Raw genomic sequence first — 18,979 nt, forward strand, 5'->3', positions numbered from 1 at the left:
TCAACCATTAATAAAAAAAGTGCAAAAATTAGACATTTAACACCTTTTTTTTTGTAATTGAATCTCGCATTTCTCGGGTGCACATGTGGTATCTGCGAGTTTCATGAAACAAACTCACCTAACAGGATTGGGCCCACTGTGTTTGGTCTATGGCTGATTGTGTGATGCTGATTGCTGGAGAGAGGGGACTATGGAGGCTTTATAAGTTGAAGATCCTAGTCATGGACTGCACCGTGCACTGTAACATGGCCTGCCCATGCTGCGTCATTACTGAGCACATGTCTGCACTTTACTCTGGTTCAATTAGGGGAGTTATTTCATTTGTCTGGAAAAATTATTTTTGCAGAGATATATTGGAGGGGAGGGGGACCCAAACTACAATCTCGCCTAGGGCCCACGAGATCTTAATCTGGCTCTGATGCAGAGATGGACATAACACACAGGTTTTATTATTAGACTGCCTTTCATTCATTTGTCCGGTTTAATAAAGTTAGCAAAGCAGTTGGCTTCACATTGCATGATGGTCACTGTAGTCCTAGAGCGACCTTCAGTGTGCAGTAGCAGTAAGCTCCTAAACCTATGCCAAACTCTAACTCCCGGCAGCATGCGGGCAACCGCTCTCCTCTCCCGGCGCTGGTTGGATAACTTGTCTGTATAGTGACCCACTATTGGCAGCATGTGTTCCCAAAGCTGCGTGGTAGTTTGATGCCAGTGTTGTGTCTGTAAGTGAGGAGACTGGGAGAGAGCAGTGATGTCCGTATACAGAGGCCAAATCAGCAAAAGCAAAGACCCCTCAGGCTTACTGATCTCTGTCATCTGATAGGTGGTGTGGCGGGTTACTCCAGCTGCCTCTTAGTGGGCGACTTAGGGGCGCCGAAATGAAATGATATCTTGACCGCCCCAACCTAAATACATTGTGACGCCCTGCATGGGGCATATAGGGCAGGAGTTGTAGACATCTTTATTGGTGTAGGTCTCAGGTGGTTGCTCCAATTACACAAATAATATAAGACTAGTGTGTGTCTGGGATGGTTGATATTCCTGAAAGAAAAGGAATCACCAACAGACCATTATTTTCTTGCAAAATTTTATTGATCTGTAACCCCCTTTCACACATAGTGCAAGTGAACACTCATCGACCCAGGGTTTTGCTGGGTGTGAATGCAAAGGAACCGGGTTGAAGTCTCGCGTCCACGACTCTGCTCTGTACCAGGGTCAGGGACTGAGACCGAGGAAATTCACGAGTTAATAAAACCGTGTATAAGATGAACGGTTGAGTTAAAGTATTTAATAACATTCCTTAAAAATGCACATTTCCACCAAATCCATAGCAGCTAACTAGACATTTATTCATCTCGTCTAACTTGCACTACAGATAAAGGTTGATTCTGATTGGTTGGTGAGATGTTAGTGGAGCTTTGCACCTTTAAGCAATGTTAGTAAAAAAAAAAACAATTTCATAGCAAAACTCTCTCATATTTTACATTTTTGTATAAATTGTAACAATTCATAGATGCAACTGTTCTAAATATACTGTAGCCAATGTGGTGGCTTTTGTTTACAGTGCAGAGGAGTTGATAGAAGCTGATTAACTGGTATGCATTATGTCGACATTCACAATGTCGACATGGCCTTAATATCAACATTCGAGATGTAGACATGTACAGGTTGTCAACATTGTCAGAAATTCGACTTTGATAATGTGGACACATGATTTTAGAGGTTAGGGTTAGGCATTGAATGAGGTCTACTAAAAAATATTATTACCAATATTTTTACACTGAATTACTGAATATGTTGTCATTCTGAATGTCGACATCATATAACACACCCACTTAACTTTAACAATGACTCAAAGTATGTGATTGTATTGAACAGTTCAGTTCTTCTTGGACACACCACTAAAAATATATAGATAAGGAGTTCTGACCATGGGCAGGATGCACTATGCAGGGCCGAAACTAGGATATCTGTCACCCGATGCAAGGCAGCAATTTTGCGCCCCTCCCTTCCCGTACCTGGATTTTGTCCTTGCTCCTCCATAAGGCAGTGCACTAGTTAAACGTCCCTGGTATAGTGACACATACATGCTTGTTGCCAGGGGGATCCATGCTCGTTGACAGGGGGTTTCATGCTCGTTGCGAGGATGTTTCATGCTCGTTGCCATGGGGTTTCATGCTCGTTGCCATGGAATTTCATGCTCGTTGCCAGGGGGTTTCAAGAGAGAAGATGCAGCTTTCAGCACCTTCTACCAGCACTTGTGCTGGCCTAACAGACACTAGAGGTCAAGTAGTGTCTGTCTCCTCCTTGGCGGTGGCCATTTTTGGATGGCCGTTTTCAGCAGAGTCCATGCGGACGGCTAGACCACATGGAATCTGCTGAAAATGGCCATCCAAAAATGGCCACCGCCAAGGAGGAGACAGATACTAGAGGTCCAGTAAGGACCTCTAGCATTTGTCTCCTCCTTGGCGGCGCCCATTTTTTAATGGCCGTTTTCTGAATCTGCATCCCCCAAGCCACCGTGAGTCAGCCCTTTTTCACCCCCTGCATTTTGGCACCCGGTGTACGTGCACCTCTAGCCCCCCCCCTAGTTGCGCCCCTGCACTAAGCATCATATCCGTGATGCGGTACATCCTGCCTCTCATCCGGTACATACCACGGTTCATTACCGCAGTATGTACCTAGATTATCGCAAAGGACAGCTCTCCCGATAGGAGCTGTCCTTTGTGATGGCTCTGGAAAGAGGGACTTTAACACCCAGAAGTCCCTCTGGTGTCCTTCTGCACATGCACAGAAGGAAGCGGTCCGCGGGAGGTGATGGGAGGGATCAGATTGGATCCGTCTCAGGAGAGGTGTCCCAAAAATAAGCTCATAGGTTTCTATTAGGTAACTCCACCTGAAGATGCTTAGTACATATGGGGTATGCTGTAAAACCCCTGAAAATTGCATTTTCGGGGGGTTTACCGCATTTGCCCCTTTAGTGCATCCCGCTTCAGAGCAGTATTACGATCCCTTTGGCCCTCCATTTGTAATAGCAAATACCCCCAAACAACATAAAACAGTTTAGCAGGCTAATATGCAGGTGTTGGATTTGTGTATCAAATGATAAAAGCTTAACATATGAAGTTTTGAAAATAGTGGTTAAGTGTTGCATTTGAGAAGTTTCCCATAGCAACCATATAGCTTAATAGAAGCATTTGGCAAGGACAATTTAAAAAAAATGGTAGGTAGATGTAGATTCTTGGCTATGGTGAACTTCTCCACTGTGCCACTTTGGCAATAGTTAAAAAGCTTCAAATGCTACAAATATATTAAGCTGTTAACCCTTTGCCCACACCAAAGACCCATCATCATCAGCCTCAGACTCCTCCAAAGGCTGCTGCCAGGGGTGCTGAGAGGGGGGGGGGGAGCGGGTACAAATTACACGGGCCCGGGCTTGCTGGAGGGGCTTGGCGGGGTCTGGTACCGCTCCCACCCCTCTTTCATCACAGCAGCCCAGCACACGCTGCTGTGTGCTGGGCTGCACTGGGAGACTGTTCACGGCTGCTATGAAGCAGCCACAGCAGTCCCCCACTGGTTATGTGTCAGGCTGAGGGGGCTCAAAATATTTTTTGTTTTTTTTCCCCCTCAAAGGGGGCGTGGCCATACCTCCCACAATAAGGCCACGCCCCCTTTACCCAGGCCCGCCGTGGCTCTCGGCAGGCCTGGCTTCTGCACAAACACCTCCTCGTCCTTCACATCTGACTCACACACCATCGAATCCACCGGCGACCTCCTAACAGTCCCCAGCTCCATTTACACTAAACACAGAGAAATAAAAGAAAAAAAATACCAACAACTCCAACACCACTTCTCACACCTCAGACACACACAAATAATGACAAGACCAAAATAAAAAAATGACACAGGACAAAAATGAAGACAGACTATAAAACCAAACAAGACAGCAGAATAAGACAAGGCAATGTATAAAACCAACTAGCAATCACACAAATATTCAAACAACTCTCCTCTCCAAACATAGGGCCTGATTCAGAGCCGCTCGTAAGCGGCCGCTCGTTCGCTCCGAGCGATGTTTGCCCAACTGCACATACGTTCGGATCGTTATACGCATGCGCGAACCAGTCAGTGTAGTCGAAATTCATGTGCTCGCAAAATAGCGAATGCCTGATCATTTGAGTGACAGAAAGAGGCGTATGTGGGTGGTAACGGGGGACGGTGCTTGAAAACGGGGAGTGGAGATCCGAACGCAGGCGTGCTTAAAGGTCAAAACGGGCGTTTTATGGGTTTGCATAATTAAAACAGCAGCGTCATTGACCACGCCACTGGGTTATTTTATAGTCAGAGCTGCTCGCAAAATTGTGGTAGGAAAAACCAACCCCAAGAATAGCGAGCAGTTCATACCCTGATCGATGTACTCGATTAATCTAATAAATAGCGGACATGACGTAGGATGCGAGCGGCCAGGGGGCGTATTTTTTCAATAAATGACCGCAAGTTTGGTTCGCTCGTTCAGACCTAGAGGCGTGAACAGACCGCAAAGAGCGAACGGTTGATTTGAATAGCCACCCCTATTTTCTGGACGAGCGAGCGCTAATTGCGTCCGGCTCTGAATCAGGCCCATAGTGCACACTCCTTCCAATGCAGACCCCATCAATGCACGTGTTTCCGCGGTTTGGGGTGTATGTATTAGCGCATGGTAATGACACAATAGCATGTGTGACTTTGGACCAATTGGAATATTTTTGCAAACTAGTTGTGAATTCACCATTGTATTGAGATTTTTGGTGCGTGTTCAGTTGCATCCACATTTTGAGATTTGCTCTGCGAGTTTTGACGTATCCGGGATTTGCAAATTAATTTGTGATTATGGGTCAATAAGAGTGCACAAGCACACGCCTGAACACAGTGAATATCACAATGTAAATATACCCCTTAGAGTGGCAGAAACTGAAGTTTTACATTTATACAACATGTCACCCCTAAAAAAATTATCTTTATCAGGGTTGGCTCCAGGGGGAGTCGCGCCCTGTGAGGGACGGGACCTAGGCGCCCGTTACCTGTGCGCGGAAAAGCCGTGCACGACTGAAAACGGGGGCATGGCCTATGGTAATTAAATTACATTATTTGGGTGTTTGCCCGTATGGCACGCCTCCCGTTAACATCAGGCTGGGGGTGAGCCCAGCACTACGTCAGTAGCTGGGGTGCCCCCAGCACTCTTCTTGCACTGATCCTCTTCTCCGGGGCCGGCACCTCCTCACATCTTGGGTGGTGGAGGTGGCCAATCTCCCGACTGAGGGACACTTCACCCTGCGGGTGGAACAGCGGGGCAGTGCCCGAAGAACGGGACTGTCCTGCTGAAATCGGGAATGGTTGGGAGCGGTGCGCCCTCTATGGAGTGGCGCCCCTGTTCGACCGCACTGGTCGAACGTGCCTCGAGCTGGCCCTAATGTTTATGCACTATTCACACTTATGGCGAATTTGCATAGGGTTGCCGTTTGCAAGATGGACATTGAATAATGACAGTGATGCCACCATAACAACATGCTTGGCGATGAAATGTAGTCATTGCAAGAAAACTAATATTTGTTAACCCATTTATGGTTATTTTCTGCATATGCGCAGTCGATGGCAGAAACTCATGCATGCGCAAATGTGTGCTGTGGACACCCCTTCCTGGTGTCTGCAGCTAAATTTAAGTAATGCAGACATTGGATGGCCATAGGAAGGAGGCTCAACCCAGTGGCAAACGCAGGATTTTGAAAGGGGTGTTTCCAATTAATCGGGTGCCGCCGTAAAGGGGATGTGGCCTCACTGTAAGGGGCATGGTCTAGCAATAAGGGGCGTGGCCTCAAACGAAAAGACTTTTCTTATGACTAAATTACATTAACATAGCCATAGGATTAGGGACAGCAAACCCAACTGCTGTTTTCCTGATTCTTGTTCTAAAGCACACCATTAGTCCTGTCCCCCCACAGGAGAAAAAACCACATTGCTCCCCCACAGAATGTACCACATTGCTCCCCACAGAACGTACCACATTGCTCCCCACAGAACGTACCACATTGCTCCCCACAGAACGTACCACATTGCTCCCCACAGAACATACCACATTGCTCCCCACAGAACGTACCACATACTGTTTTCAGATGGGATATTTATGTTGCTGCAGAGTGTCAGTCCCCTCTCCTTTCTCTCTCACTTTCACTGTGATTGAGACAAATAATACTGTGATTGAGACAAATAAATCGGCGGCCAGGGGGGAGTTCTAGGTACTCAGAAACTCCCTCTGCATGCGCGCCTGCGACCATCGCAATCCTGGCATCGAATGGAAATATAAATTCCATTGAGCTGGGAACATAGATGGTTGCTAACTATCGGCTTTTAATATTCATCCCTAAACTACTTAAAGTACTGTATGTTATGGGGAAAGGTCTCATCTGGGTAAAGAAGCTATATAATGTGGATTAGTGTTCCTGCTAGGAGTAGAGGCGGGCAGGGCACTCGAGTAAGCGGGCCCTAGTGCATGTTCGCCCAAAAAGGTGGCGCGGCCCTATCAACATCACTTTTGGGGGTGGTGCAGCCCCGCCGACATCACTGTTGGGGGCATGCCCAACCGGCGGCAGAACTAATGTGGGAGTGCCCGGCACCTTAATGTGAATGGATGCTGCGCACATGCGCACGGCATCTATTCACGCGACGGCATCTACTCACGCGGTGGCCCTTTAAAAATTGGGCAGGACACGGCGCCCCGCTAAAACAGCCTAGCGTGAACACTAGTGGAGTACTGAACAGTTACTATAAGTAGCACAATTACCAACTGTTTTTTTTATCTAATAAGAAAAGTTTTAAAACTGCATATTTGTCTGTCTCTTTGATTATTACATCTGAAGTAGTGAAACCCTTTAAAAGAACCTTGAACATGTCTGGTTATTATTCTATATTCTTATACAGGTTGATTCTGTCGAAGCTTTGCAGTTTCAGTTCTTCCATAACAGTTTTTATTGAAAATTTAGTACAGAAAAATAAATGAGGATACAGAATGAAAAAAGGGGGAAAAGGGGGAAGCCAGACATATTGCATATCACAAAACAAAATATCATTGGTCAGCTTACAAACATTTGATTCACAGACATAAAATAAAACTTCTAATACACATAAAGGTGCGTACACACTGGGCGATAAAGTGGACGACTGAATGATAACGATATCGTTATCGTTCAGTCATCCACTTTATCGTCCATTTTTAAGCCCAAAAAGATGAACGATGACGACGACGCGCGTTCCCGCGGGTCGTTCGTCATCCTCGTTCATCGGGCTGACATGCAGGCCAACCTGACGATCTCGTCAGGTTGCTGCATGTCAGGGAATGGGGGAGAGAGCCCGGCGCTGAACGATATCGTTAATGATATCGTTCAGCGGCTGTGCTCAATGTCATGAACGACATTGAGCACAGCCTGCCGGGGACACACTAGACGATATCGCTCAGGGAGCATATCGTCTAGTGTGTATGCACCATAAGAGTAATTAGAAACAAGATACTAAAGGAGTGATGAGTAGAACTACCCCGAGTCTGAATGAGGTGAGCAGAGAACACCTATATCAACAGGAGCACTATAAATAGTGGAATGACCTTGGACCTCATTCAGAGGCGCTCGCAAAATGCGAGCGCTCGCTCTGAATGAGGGCGGCCACATCTATTTTCCGGCCCGGCCTCCTGGCCACTCACTAGGCTGTGGGTGACCACCCACAGCTTTAGCGAGCGGCCAGGTTGATGGTCTCGATGGTCAAGACCATCGCGACCATCGGGGCTTGTGACGAGACCCTTGTGGTAGGGTCTCATCTTCCGCAAGCCCCAGTGAGCTTTCAGCTCTATTAGAGCCGGAAGCTCACCACTGACATCACGAGTGATGTCAGTGGGGCCGCCCCCAAATGGCAGGCGTTCCGTCGGGAACGCCTCCGTTTGGCAAGCCACACCCATGCCCCGCCTACAAAACGGTGCGAGCTGTCAATCACCATCGACAGCCGCCCCTTTTGTAGTAAGCCCAGGAGCGAGAGAATTTCTCTCTCGCTCCGGGGCTTGTGAACGCGCAGTGCGGCCGCTCGGCTTGCGAGTGCATCACCGCTTGCGAGCGGGTCTGAATGAGACCCCTTGTTTTTCAATATATTCTCCCCATTGAAACCATTTCATATGGATGGAGTTAGCAGAGGACTAATATTTGCTATCCAATGTTTCAAAAACAAAGTGCTTATGAACCTTGTTTTCTATAATTGTGATGTTGGGCAAGGAAGCAGTTTTCCACCCCTGAGCAATTGCTGCCTTCGTAGCTATTAAAATATTTTCCATGATGTATCTCTCACCACAGGATAATGTCCCAGGATAAAAATGAAATAAAGCGGTTAGGGGATCCGCAGGAATGGTTGTTCCAGCTATATTACTTTACTTATCATGGAAAACACCGCCTTCCATAGGGGTCGAAGCAGGGGACATGACCAGAAAACATGGAGAATGTCTCCAACCAAACCATAGTTTCGCCAACAATATTGGAGACAGAGGGCCAGATTTTATGTTGCCTCTCAGGTATAAAATATGCTCTCTGAAGTAGCTTATAATACATTTTTGAATGGTTAATACATTTGGATACTGTAAAACCAGAACAAAAAATAATATTCCAATCATCTTCAGAAAGATCTACAGCTAAATCTCTCTCCCATTTGATCTGGCATGGTAATTTCCCCTTTTTATTTATTCTTATTTGACACTGATACCACCAAGAGATACCTCCTTTATGATTAGGAGATTGGAAACGAAGCAACAGCAATGCTGGGAAGGCAGGTTTCTTAATTGGAGAAGGGAGGTGGCTTTGCAACCAATGTCTCAGCTGTAAGTTTTTATAATAGCCCTGCTTCATTAGTCCAAATTGAGTTTGAAGGAGCAAAAATGGGGCAAGTCCATTTTCTGTGAATACGTCACTCAGGGAGGAAAGGCCCGCCCCAAACCATGAACCTAAATACAAATCTGGAATCAAATTAGCTATCGATTGGAAAGACAGATTAGGAGAAGCCAGGATACCTCATGTAGCGTCCATTGCTTAGTTAAAGTTTCATAGGCTTTCGATAATGGCCCAAAATTACATTCAATGAGATTTGTGGCAGTATCACCAGAGGTGGCACTTGTGAGCAGCAGATTCTGTGTGGGGCAGGGGAGATCCACCCACTCAGACTAGAAAAGCATTGTGGGAAGATACCTAATGGCTGCCTTGTGGATAGAGCTCAGGTGTGGGCTGATGTGAAGGCAGACCAGTCAGGCTGCTGTGGGAAACAGTCCATGTGGGATTGTGGTGGCAGAGAGCCCAGTGAAGCTGAGCGAGCCATTGGGGGCCAGGGGGCTGGTGTCTGGACTTTGCAGGAGGCAAGGGGGGACCACAAACTCTCAGACTGAGTGACATTGAGGCAGCTAAGCTGCAGGCTGAGGAAGCCAGGGCCTCTGTATACCTGGAGGATACAGGGAAGGCACAGAGACTGTGTTTGTACAGCTGAGGAAGCTATACCAGGCCAGGAGGCCAGGTCCAGTTCTGCATGTGGCAGGAAGGACCACCATCTCAGAGACTATGTTGGCAGACTAACTGCTCCCTTATAGAGAGGGTTGAAGAAGTGAGCTAGTGCCCTAAACAAGGGCTAGGATTGTTTGTTACTTTCTGTTTCCTGATTTCTTGTGCTGGAAGTAAAGCATCACCTCGTTTATTTTCACCTGAAAGCTGTGTGGACCCTCATTAAGCACCTAAACACTGCACCCATTCACCCTCTGCCGAGCTAATTAACCCCAAGACATCACAGATTATGATCTGTAGCTAAATGCACTCCCAGGTATTTATGTGATTTAGATTTCCATATATATCTGTAGGTCTCCTTCAACTTTTCCAAAAGTGCAAGTGGGATGTTAAAGGGAAGGGCCTCTGTCTTAGTGGTGTTTGGTTTGTAATATGACACTGCTGTATATTGATCCAAAACAGCATGTAGTGCTGGAAGAGACTCTTCTGGATGAAGTAAACATAATAAGATATCATCTGCAAATAAGCTTATCTTATGGGAGGAGCCCCCAAGAAAAGGGCCGTGTATGCTATTTGGGGATCTAATCGTCTCAGCCAGAGGCTCAATGGCAAGCGCAAAGATGAGTGGCGAAAGGGGACATCCCTGACGTGTGCCGTTTGATATGTCAAATCTGTCAGACAACCATTTACAAACACTTTCGGAAAAGTATATAGAGCCGAGATGGAAACCAAAACCTCCATCAAATATCCCCAATTTAGGCAGTCAAATGCCTTCTCGGCTTCAAGCGACAAAATCAGCAAGGGCTCTGTAAGGAAATCATAATGCTCTATTATATTAATAGCTCTACGCGTATTGTATGGGACCTGTTTGTCCATCACAAATCCTACCTGATCCGGTTTAATGAGGGCGTTTAAATGATTAGCACCCAATTTAGCAAACAATTTGATATCTGTGTTCAATAATGCAATAGGGTGGTAGTTAGCTACAACATGAAGGTCTTTACCGGGTTTCGGTATGGCAACTATTCGTGCCTCCAACATTTCTTTAGGGAATTGCTTAGATTCAGTTGCTTCATTAAATATGGAAAACAAAATTTGAGCTAGATCAGTTTTAAAAGATTTGTAGAAATTAGCAGGATAGCCGTCTGGGCCCGTAGCGTTATCCGATTGCATATTGCCAATGGCTACATCTATTTCATCCAGAGTCCAAGGAGAGATAAGGGACAGACAAGCCTCAGAGGACAACACTGGAGGGAGAGCCTACTCAAAAACTGCTCAATAAGAGCAGCAGTTTTTGAGTAGTAATGGGGTCATCTTTAAGATTATATAGTTGTACGTAATAGGTAGCAAAAGCGTTAGCTATCTCGACCGGGTCGGATACCTTTGCCCCATGATGAGTATAAATTCTCTGTATCTGTTCCTAAGCCCTTCATCCGCGCAATTTACTAGCCAACAACCTACTAGCTGAATTACCAAACACATACATTTTTTATTTAAATGGGCAATATTACCCTGTACCTCTCTAAGGGAGAAAACATTTACTTTATCTAGGGTATTAATAAGTAGTTTATACAGCATTCTATTAGATGGGTCTGCTTTATGGGCCTCCTCCAAGTGTGCCGCCTCAGCTTCTGCTTTCTCATATTGCTGTTTATATTCTCTCTTAAGCCGAGCGGCAACCTGGATCGCTGAACCTCTGATGACTGCCTTTAAAGAGCACCAGAAATTAAATATAGAAGTCTTTTCCGGCTTATTGGTACTAAGGAAAAGGGAAAGGGCCTCCTGTACTGCTCTATGAGCCTCCGGCTGAGACAATTACTTAATATCCAAGGGGCCGGGACAACTCTTCTACTCCCTATATCCCATTTCACAAAAGGGGGGAGTGATCCGACCATGTCATGGGAAGAATATTAATACTACTAATAGAAAACAAAGTCCCTTTATCAGAGAGAGCCAAATCTATCAGAGTACGATCTATGGACATGTGAATAAAAGGAGTAGTCCCTTACTGTAGGGTGTTTGGCTCTCCAGACGGCGAACAGTTCGTACTCTGCTAAAAGCTGCTGAAAACCCTTGGAAAACTCCTGTGCTCTACTTGAACAGGAGGTCGTTGGAGGGGCTCTATCCATAGTTGGATCGAGAACCATGTTAAAGTCTCCGAGGAGTAGTATTGCTCCTTTAGAGTATTTCTGCAGCGTCAAACAAAATTTTCTACAAAAGGATAGTTGCCTAGTGTTGAGGACATAACATGAAACTAAGGTGACTTCCATGGTGTCTAATAGTACTACCAAAATTAAATATCTTCCCTGCGGGACTGTGTGCTGTGCTATCAATGAGAATGAGAAATGTTGGGAAATAAGGAGGGCTACTCCTGCCTTCTTATGAGGCCCATTAGCTGTGTAGCAATGAGGGAATCTAGCGTTGCCAAAGCTTGGAGGGGCAGACTGCTGAAAATGGGTGCCCTGGATTGCCACAATATGGGCTTTAAGCCTATGGAAATATTTCAGTGCTAATCGTCTCTTTTGAGGAGAGTTCGCAGTTTCAGTTCTTGAATTTAATTTATGTATACATGAAATAAAGAACATATTTTATTGAACCTGGTGTGCTAAAAATCTAAATTAATTGTATGTATAGAAAATATCACAATAGTAAATGAAACTGTTTTTTATTTTTTGATTTATTAGGGCATGATTTACAGTTAGGTACAAATTCAGCAAATTGACCTTGTTCAGTCTCCAATTTTTGTGGTATGAATAGCTACATTTCCCTACTATGAATGTGCACTAAAATGTGTCTATGGGGTTGATTCAGCAGAGGACGCAGTGACAGGGATCACGCAGATTCCCAATTATCTGGAAACTTCACATGCGCCGGACTCATACTGCAATGACGCACGCAGTGTGGCAACAGACTGTCAGTGATTAACAGTCAGCTGCCATTTCTGGGCAGGGATGGGAAGGCAACAGCATTCGTTTCCCAAAACGTAGGCATGTCGCCACCATCGAGGGGGAGTGGAGAGGCCAGAATTTCCGTCGGCCGATGGTGACTTCCTGGCCTCCTTTACTCATCTGCAATGGCTGGCTTGCATGACCCCTGGTCGCTCAGCCGGCCGATAGGTTCGCAGATGATCTGGATGCTGCATCCTTGGGAGCAGCTCGTATTAGTAATGCATGCAGGAGGCGTGACGCCTCCTTCTGCATTAACACATATCCGTCCTCTGCTGAATCACCCCCTATATGTAGATTTGTGCATACTTTACACTTGCACCCCCTTACACCAGGTGAGGTGAAACTGGGACTGCCATTTTTTACTTCAGTACAGTGAGTGTAGCACACCCCCTGGAGATGCAACATAATTAGACATGGACACTTATAAGATATACATTTCTAGGAGGAGTATATCCTGTGGGGACTGGAAAATTAAGTGTAATGCTGATCAGTGGCGGAACTAGTGAGTGGTGGGCCCAGGTGCAACAATATGCTCCCTGCCCCTAGCCCCGAACCCCAAATTGGAGACTCTTTGCATGGCCTTGTGGTGAACACTCATCACAGTGCCCCATCTCCCTGACCACCATCCCAGTGAAAAGCCATCACCATTTACATATATGACCACCATAAAATGCAGACAGATTCAGTGACCACAATGTACTATAAACAGTATTAGTGACTTACATATACCACTGACAGCATTAGTGACTGCCATATACTACAGTACAGACAGCATTAGTGACCTACATATACTACAGACAGCATTAGTATCTGCCATGTACTCCAGACTGCATTAGTGACCTACAAATCTGCCTCCCCTCTCCTACAAGCTGCCTCCCCTCTCCTACAAGCCCTCCACTGGCTCCCCTTCCCCTTCAGAACCCAATTCAAGGTTCTCACACTCGCTTACAAAGCCCTCACACACTCCTCTCCCATTTACATCTCTGACCTCATCTCCCTTCACTTTCCTGTCTGCCCTCTTCGTTCAACAAATGCACACCGCCTCTCATGCCAACTGATTACTTCCTCCCACTCCTGCCTCCAAGACTTTGCCCGTGCTGCTCCCCACCACTCGTACTCTCTCCCTCTCCCCATCAGACTCTCCAGACATCTCTACAATCCTTCGAACGGGCTCTCAAGACCCACTACTTCATCAATGCTTTCCAGCTCTCATCCTAACTTGCTACTACATGCTCCCTCCTCCCAGTCTTCCCCATCTGTATCATGCCCATCTGTCTGCCCCTCCCCTTCAGAATGTAAGCTCTTGTGAGCAGGGCCCTCTACCCTCTTGTGTTTCTCCTTACTTTATGTTCATCTACTTCTTACTCCTCATTAGGACACCTAACACTTGGTGCCTATGCTTTGTTGCTTATGTGGGTGTTATGGCCACCTATGTATCAATGTATATTATCCATGTCCTTGTCCTTCATTGTATTGTATTTTACTGTAAGTCACTTTTTGGTTATGTACCTTGTAAGGCGCTGTGGAACACTTGTGGCGCCATATAAATAAATGATAATAATAATACAAATACCACAGATGGCATTAGTGACAGCCATATACTACACACAGCATTAATGACCACTGGCTCTCAATGTGGATGCATGTATGTATGTGCCTTTATCAGGAGGCCTTACATTTGCCAACATTTATATGTGCCTTTATCATGAGGCCTTATAATTGGCATATTTTACATTTGGGGTGAGTGTTCGGGCGTAGTGCCCCCGGGGCTGGTCTGGCTGGGCCCCCTCATGGCATCACCACTTAATACACATAGTTGCTTTTTACATCACATATATTTTAACCCCTTTTTCCAACACATTAATTAATCTTACACATCTATACTTTGCACTGCACTGTCACTCTTTTTCCATTTTTCATGTGATGCCCTGGGGGGGTCCTGAGCTGGACGTTTTTCGGGGTGCACTGCGCCCCGGATGTGAACCTCCTAATGTTAGGGACTGCTAGTGACAGAGAAGCCGTGACGAGGCCTAGCAGCTTTCCATGTATTTGCAAATGCATGCAACTAATATCTCTGAATTTCTATGACCATATAGTCTTCATATATTGTTGCAAGTACTATTCAGTGTGCTGAGGAACAATAGGGGGTTAAACCCCCCTCCTTTTTCTACAAAAACTGGGATGGCATGGAGGAGTGGGCTGCATAGACTGCAGCTTATGATGTGCAGGTCCCCTGGCCAGACAGGGAAGGAGTCGCTGCTGGTGACCGCCATATACTACACACAGCATTGGTGACTTGTATGCTACAAACAGCATCAGTGGCCACCATATGCTACAGAAAGCATAAGTGACCTCCATATAATACAAACAGCATTAGTGAACGCCATATACTACACACAGCATTAGTGATCGCCATATACTACACACAGCATTAGTAGCCACCATATGCTACAGAAAGCATTAGTGACCTCCATATAATTCAACAGCATTAGTGACTGCCATATACTACACACAGCATTAGTGATTGCCATGTACTATACACAGCATTAGTGACTACTTTATATTACAGGCCATATACTACAGACAGTATTAGTGACCACCATAAAATACAGACAGCATTAGTGACCACTATATACTACAGACCCCCGTGGGGGGTTAGGCTACGGGGAGGGGTGATTAGACACCACTGGGGGGAGGTTAGGGCTAGGCACCACTAAGGGAGGGTTGGGGGGGGGGGAGTAGAGATAGCATACTTACCACGACCTGTTGGGATTTGAACCAGCGGGTATTTCATACCAAAGCCATGACTGCCATGTACTAATGAGAACATTAGTGATCACCATATACTACAGACATTAGTGACTACCATATACTGCATATAATATTAAACTTCTAAATATATCCTGTCTAATAAAGAAATCTTAAAACTGTATGAATACAATATATGCTGCCCCATGGCCCGCTGCCCCAGTGTGTCTAGAATGGCACCTTGCAGCCAGTAACACTGTAGAAGTGCTACCTGTAGCGTGTTTCGGAAGTTATAGGCAGGCAATCCTGTCATGTACACAGATGCACTGAGCATTTTTTAGATGCTCCACACACTGTAGCTCTTCTGAGCGTTGGCTGGCCCGCACTTTATGCTTGATATAATGCACAAAAGGGACAGGGCCAGCACAAGCCACACTAAAACCTTGTTAAAGTACTGGTGGTGAATATTGCACTAGGCTCATGAAGCACATGCCTACGGGTACCACTTGCTAGGGGCTGCACAGTAGCACCCCTGAATGAAAGCCAGCTGTGCTTACAATTATTACATGGGACAAGTAGGAGAACAAGGAAACCTAACCATGGCAGAGGAGTGACGAGGGTGGTACAGGAGTGCAGATTGGTGGGAGAAGGGCAGCCCTCTAATTCTCCTCTCTATGTAACGTCACCCCCTGAGCTAGCATCTGGTCCAAATATTGAAGCTTTATGGGGTAAATTTACTAAAGTGATAGTTTTTAGAAGTGAGTTTATAGATGCTGCTCATAGAAACTAATGCCAATGCACTGGCATTCCTGCGTTTCGCTGCCCCCCCCGTCACCACCCCCAAACGGTACTTCCTGTCAATCACTCTGCGATGGGTCTGCATAGTCACTGCAGTCCCGATCACAGTGGAGTCTATACGCAGGCGCATTGGCATGCATACGCATGCGCAGAATGCAACAATCAGCCGATTGCGTGCATAATCGCAGTTGCAATCGCTGATGAATCAGGCCCTAAGTCAATAGATTGAATGGTAAAAAAATGCATGTGTCCACAGCTTTGTGCTCTTTGGTCGCTGATGGAAGATAGTAAAATCAGGTAAGGAACATTGCAATGTTGAGAATATACAAAGTTATATATTAAAAAAAAAGAACCTGTTGCAGCAGCTCTGCTGGGCTGAAAGTGAAAGGTGTTCATCATAAACAGTTTATGCTCCAGCATCTGGGCCCACTGAGAAGCCTTCCTCTCATCTTTTCTTTTATCCTTCCTCAGGACTATGCTCCATCACAGTTGGGGATTTCCCTTGAAGATCTAGCAGAATAAAACCCATGTCCTCCTCTCATGTTGTATTCAGCTAACAAGAGATGTGTGACATAACTCCATATCCGTCAGTACCCTTTCTCTTATATAACTTATAAACTACTGTTTGCATCTTTTAAACCTGATATTATTGTGGTGTGTGTTCATTTGCTTGTGGAACCAGTTAATGAGCTAACATGTCATTCTGGATTCTGGTCTCCTTTCCATTTATTTCAGTTTTGTGTTTGACTATATTTGTTTAGTAACTGGAACAGTAATGCTGTATTCTATTGTATTACTGACCAGGTCAAAAATATTAATTAATCTGTATATTTTTAAGGAAAACTTTAAATCATTATACAGTGGTTACCAAACTGTACGCTGCGGGGCTCTCACCAGGGTGCCCCGGTGGTCGTTGGCCTAAAGAGGCCAGCCAGTGTTTGGTTTTTTGTGTGTTTTTTTGTGTGTAAAATACTTTTTTTTGGCAGGGAGATTAGCAACGCGGTGTAGAGGAAAGAGACGGGGGGAGGGTTGCAATTAGCGGGGGGAGAACTGTCACTGTAAAGCAACAGGCAGTGAATCCTGAGGCTGCCTGTTGCTGAATGGAGTCCTACAACACAGTGCATTGTGGGAGATCAGACAGGAAACGTCTGGTCTGATCTGATGAGCGATGCTGCAGAACGGCACTGACGATCACAACTTAAGGTAAGTAAGGGGGGGACATGGAGAAAGGCAAATGGAGAGACATGGAGGGGCAAATAAGGCATGGAGGGGCAAAGGGTGAGACATGGAGGGGGCAAAGGGATAGACCTGGAGGGAGCAAAGGGAGAGCCCTGGAGATTGCAATGGAAGAAACATGGAGGGGGCAAAGGGAGAGACATGGAGGGGGCAAAGGGAGAGACACAGAGGGGGCAAAGGGAGAGACACGGAGGGGGCAAAGGGAGAGACACGGAGGGGGCAAAGGGAGAGACACGGAGGGGGCAATGGGAGAGACACGGAGGGGGCAATGGGAGAGACACAGAGAGGGCAATGGGAGAGACACAGAGAGGGCAATGGGAGAGACACAGAGGGGGCAATGGAAGAGATGGAGGGGGCAATGAGAAAGATGGAGGGGGCAATGAGAAAGAATAGCACAGTTTTTCTCTTTCTTTTTTTAAATACTTATTATGTTATTTTGACCCAACTACTTAAAAAAACATCCTATAGATCCTATACCCTCACAAATCAGTAAAGCTCTGTCTCCTGTGCTTATGCCAACCCTAACTAAAATCTGTAATCTCTCTCTACTGGCAACTTTCCATCACTGTTCAAGCACGCAGTGATTACTCCCATTCTGAAAAAACAAAATTCTGACCCTAATACTCTCTCAAATTACCGTCCTATCTCCCAGCTCCCATGCCCCTCCAAGCTACTTGAGAGACTTGTCTACACCCTCCTAACACACTTTCTTAACTCACACAACTTACTGGACCCACTTCAGTCCGGCTTTCATTCCCAACACTCCACAGAGACAGCACCGACTAAGGTAGTAAATGATCTTGTCACTGCCAAGGCTAAAGGCCATTACTCACTCCTAATTCTTCTAGATCTCTCTGCTGCTTTTGACACTGTTGACCACTCTCTTCTCATACAAACACTGCAATCCCTAGGTCTTAAGGACACAGCTCTTTCTTGGTTGTATTCTTACCTATCTGATCGCTCTTTTACTGTTCGTTTTTCTGATTCTGCCTCCTCTTCGCTACCTCTATCAGTTGGAGTACCGCAAGGCTCTGTATTAGGTCCTCTGCTATTCTCAATCTATACCACCTCTCTTGGCAAACTAATCAGCTCTTTTGGATTTCAGTACCATCTGTATGCGGATGATACTCAAATCTACCTATCCACTCTAGATTTATCTCCATCTGTATTGGTCTGTGTCACTGAATGTCTTTCTGCCATTTCATCTTGGATGTCATCTCGCCACCTGAAACTTAATATTTCTAAAACAGAATTAATTATATTTCCACCGGCCAATAACAGTTACCAACCTGATCTCTCTATCACTGTTGATAACTCGACCATCCACCCCGCCCCACAAGCTTGCTGCCTTGGTGTCATCGTTGACTTTGAACTGTCCTTTGTTCCCCACATTCAATCTGTCTCAAAATCATGTTACATACATTTAAAAAACATATTCAAAATTCGACCATATCTCAGACAAGACACTGCAAAAACTCTAATCCATGCACTTATTATTTCCCGCATTGACTATTGCAATAGCCTCCTTACTGGTCTTCCCAAAAACAGGCTATCACCATTACAATCCATTATGAATGCAGCTGCAAGGCTTATCTTCCTTGCAAAATGTTCTTCTTCTGCTGCCTTGCTCTGTCAGTCCCTAAATTGGTTGCCAGTATTCTACCGTATTCAATACAAAATACTTTCACTTACACATAA

General features: G+C 45.6%; 1 pseudogene; it reads right to left on the reverse strand.

The window, feature by feature from the left end:
* Positions 1–1,132: 1,132 nt before the first annotated feature.
* The window catches only part of LOC148516686 (glucose-6-phosphate 1-dehydrogenase-like), a 46,237-nt pseudogene continuing 28,390 nt past the window's right edge, over positions 1,133–18,979 (reverse strand).

The sequence above is a fragment of the Taudactylus pleione genome, unplaced genomic scaffold (genome assembly GCF_031769625.1).
Source record: "Taudactylus pleione unplaced genomic scaffold, aTauple2 ptg000244l, whole genome shotgun sequence".
Taxonomy (NCBI): Eukaryota; Metazoa; Chordata; class Amphibia; order Anura; family Myobatrachidae; genus Taudactylus; species Taudactylus pleione.